At 35.4% G+C, this 4,391-nt stretch overlaps 1 long non-coding RNA gene across 1 annotated transcript in view; it reads left to right on the plus strand.

Moving 5' to 3' along the window:
- The window catches only part of LOC106874830 (uncharacterized), a 5,249-nt gene extending 1,839 nt beyond the window's left edge, over positions 1-3,410 (plus strand). Inside the window, exons 2-3 of the long non-coding RNA XR_001410056.1 lie at positions 238-411; positions 3,341-3,410. This is a non-coding gene — a long non-coding RNA (uncharacterized LOC106874830). The remainder of the gene's footprint in view (positions 1-237; positions 412-3,340) is intronic.
- Positions 3,411-4,391: the final 981 nt, after the last annotated feature.

The raw sequence follows: 4,391 nt of genomic DNA on the forward strand, positions 1-4,391 counted from the left end.
TGTGTGTGTGTGTGTGTGTGTGTGTGTGTGTGTGTGTGTGTGTGTGTGTGTGTGTGTGTGTGTGTGTGTGTAGAATAAACACAAACTTAGATATGTATTTTTATTTAGAAGGATACTGAGATAAACTATATTATGAGAATGTACATTGGGAGGCTTCCATACTAAAATGCTAACTTCGTTTTTAGCGGTGCTCATGAGAGTAAATTTCATTAACTTTTTTTTTTCTTTTTTTTACAGTATGATGTAAACAGAATTTATAATTCAGAAATGTATACCTTGAGACTAAGTTTATTTCTGAATTTCGACAATTCTCAATTCTGTCCACTTTTGTTTCTTTCACTCTGCTTTTAAAGAATATACGAGAAATAAATAGAAAGAAACATTAATGTTTAACTGAACAGAGAATTTGAAGTGAGGAGATTTGATAATGTTTTGCCGAATTGCTTTTTTTATGTTTATTTATTCTTTCTTTTTTGTTTCTATGTCTATCAACCGATTGCTTGTGGCAAATTAGAAATAAACTACGATAAGAGTTATTTTTATACGATCAAGGGATAGTTAGTGATGTTAGGTACAATTATGATAATAACAATTATGACCGTTAAAACTGCTTGTCAAACTTTTCTTTGTTTCGTTAATCGTCAACCATTGGCAAATGACAGCCACTCAGTTTGGCTGGAAGATCGAATCTGGCTGAAACTGAGAGTCCTACTCTAGCGGGGCAGCTAGGGAAGCTTATGTATATTAAATTCAAATTACGATAAACGTAAACAAAGAAACGAAGTTTGCTTTTAGAACCGTTGAGATGTCTTAGAAAGTTAAAGAAGCGATTTTTTAATTCTCAAACGCAGGATAATGCTAATAATATAGCCTGAACAGGATAAGCTACCCCTATTTTGCAGAAAAAAGTGGTATGTATATTGTGTTATGTATATTGTAAAAATAAAGGAGATACTGTGGAAGGGATAATTGGCGATGGTGATGGGCGTGCTACTATGATGCTAAAAATCAAAGTTGAACTAGTAATATTTATGTATTGACACTCTGTCGTTTAGGACGACAAGTGTTCTAGTTGATGCGATCAACGGAACAGCCTGGCATGAAATTAACATGCAAGTGGCTGAGCACTCCACAGACACGCGTATCCCTTAATGTAGCTCTCAGAGAGATTCAGCATGCCCACACAGACTGTAAAAAGGCTGGCTCTTTGAATTACGGGCACAATTCATTCTTACCAGCTGAATGGACTGGAGCAACATGAAAAAAAGTGCCTTGCTCAGAGAGCAACCCACCGGCCGGAATCAAACTCACAACTTTATGTCTGCTAACCTACACTAACTACTAACCTACGAGCCTTCACTGTTATTTATGCATGAGAACATCAATATAAAAACGATTCAATTATTGAAATAATGATTTTAAAATTTTAGTACAGGCCCAGCAATTTTTGAATGAATGAGACAGCCAATCACATCGACTCCAGTAATTGACAGATACTTATTTTATCGATCCCAAACCCTAACCCTAACCCTAACCCTATCGACCACAGTTTGTAGCTGGTACTTATTTAATCGACCCCCGAAAGGATGAAAGGCAAAGTCGACCATGGCGGAATTTGAACTCAGAACGTAACGGCAGACGAAATACCGCTAAGCATTTCATCCGGCATGCTAACGAATCTGCCAGCTCACCACAGACAATATAGCCAGGCTTCTCCATTGGACGCTCTGCAACATGTATGAACTTCACAGAGTAAAAAATGGGTACGACCACAAACCTGAAGGCATCGTCGAAAATAGAAATGCAAAAATCCTATGGGATTTTATGATTCAGTGCGACCATGAGACAGAGAATAGACATAGTCTTAATTGAGAAAGAAAGCAAACTATGCTGGATCATAGATATAGCATGCGCAGCTGACAACAAGGTATGCGATAAGGAAGAAAGAAAAGTTGAGAGATATGACAGGTTAGCTTGGGGAGTTAAGCAGATGTGGTCGATGAAAAAGGTAGCAGTAGTAGCAATAATTGTCGGAGCCCTGGGAACAGTGAGCAGAAATCTTGAGAAGTACGTGGAACAAATAGGGGCTGCAATAAGGGTGGAGCACTCTTAGAAAACAGTACTGCTTGGAACCGCTCGAATACTCCGGAAGATGCTCGAAAAATAACAGGTTTTACTTTAGTTCACTGGTAGTGAACAGCTGACACTATAGTACATCTCCAGCGTTAGAAGCCGTGCAAAGGCAATGATAATAGCAATAATAATAATAATAATAATAATAATAATAATAATAATAATAATGATAATACAACCACCACCAATACTACAACTGCTGCTGCTGCTGCTGCTGCTACTGTACTACTTTAATACAAACTAGAAATGCGTTGGTTAATGGTGTATTCGATTAAAATAGCCTTCGTTTATTACTGATATTTGTGGTATTAATTCTTAGAAAGAGAGACCAAACATGAAATCAACCTTTGTATGGTTTTGATTTAGAAGGCAAATCAAGCAGTAAACATTAATTTTTTTTTTTTTTTTTTAATAATAATTAATAGTCATAAAGCGGTGGGCTGGCAGAATCGTTTGCACGCTGAGCTTAAATACTTAGCGGTATTTCGTCCATCTTTAGTTTATAAGTTCAAATTCTGCCGAGGTCGTCTTGGTTCGATAAAATAAGTACCAATTGAGCACAGGGATCAGTGTAATGGATTTAATCTTCCCCCTTCCCCTGCTACTCCCGAAATTACTGGCATTGTGCCAAAATTTGAAACTGGTCATTAAAAATCATTGTATCTTGTTCCACGAGAGAAAGAGAGAGAGAGAAATCGGTCTCAGTCAACATGACACTAAAATAGTTTCACTTCTGAAATGTCGGACAATGATAGAAAACTTATCTCTCAACAGTTTCTTCTAAATAATAACACTCTCAACGGTAATGATATTCTCTAACTTAATTTTCATTTATACACTTCATTAATCTTTATTCTAGGATTAGTTTCATCTCTTGGTTACAGTAAAAATATAATTCTTAATGTACGAATTATTGAGGAGAATCATAACCAGTGAAGCGGTTAACGCATTTAAAGCTCCATGTTCATATTACGTAATCGATGTGGACTTGTTTCATTTATTGACGGACTTGCGTTGACTATAGAATGTACAAATATGAAATAGTAATATTTTGGAAGCGTTGTTAACAGGATGTCGTAAAGTAGTCCTAGTCTCGTATGTTTAAATCTGCAGAAACTTCAAACAAGTACCAGCTCTATAAATAGATGCTGGTCACGCAGGGAATGTATCATATGTCACTTGCTTTCTTTATTATTCAATTGCGTAGGTGAAGAAAAGTTGGCATCGAATTTTGTCAGAGAAACCTATTCAAGATTTTCTTCTGTGATTGAACACTGAACTTTAAACATACGAATCAGTGATTCTATGTATTAACTTATTAAAAATAAAATGTGTTTTATGTATATCTTTCTTTCGTTTGCCGGTTAGTTTGGAGGTTGGAGTTTTAATCAAAGTAGAACATGCCAACGTCACTCGAAACAAACCTCGGTTGGAAACCATTCTCTACCTAAATCTCCTTACGAATCTCTTGGGGACACAACACAAATTGTTACTTAATCAAAAGAATGAAAGTACATCATTTGATTTTCCCATGAACAGGCTCAGTAAATTTTTCCATCAATCACAATCAATTCATTACTGACTTATTCACTGGAATATCAACAACAATATCATGTACGCAAATATAGCTAAAGAAACACAGATCTTTATTAACTCCCGATCTTCTTACAACTAATCAATATGTTCGCGAGCTTCATCTAATTTCAGTATCCATGGAAGTGAATCATATTGATACTGACTGCAAAGTTCAAAAACGTCCAATCAATGTCCTTGTCTCACTAATTGACAAGACTAGATTAAAAGAGAATAATGAAATGAAATAAAAAGAAAATTTATTTAAGAAGTGCTAACAATTACATCAAATCATATTAGTCTTTTACAGTTAAATTAAAACTGGCATCGTTCTGTTGGATTTCTTTACACAGAAATTTTGTTTTATATTTCTTCTCCTCGCTGAGATTATACGCAGCCTTAGTTGTCTTCAATGTCACTAACAGTCATACTCAATTACACTTTACTGCTTCATTATTATATTTCAATTATTACTTTGTCCCTGTTATATTATAGAAAATTAGTTGCATTTCTTTCTGTTGTTCTTCACATTTCATTGAAATTATTTTCCCGACAACAAATTACACATTTTTTATAGCTACAAGGTAACACGTTACATTATATATTTTGGTGTTGCGTATGTGTGTGTGTGTGTGTGTGTGTGTGTGTGTGTGTGTGTGTGTGTGTGTGTGTGTGTGTGTGTGTGT

Source organism: Octopus bimaculoides, chromosome 12 (assembly GCF_001194135.2).
Source record: "Octopus bimaculoides isolate UCB-OBI-ISO-001 chromosome 12, ASM119413v2, whole genome shotgun sequence".
NCBI classification, from domain to species: domain Eukaryota; kingdom Metazoa; phylum Mollusca; class Cephalopoda; order Octopoda; family Octopodidae; genus Octopus; species Octopus bimaculoides.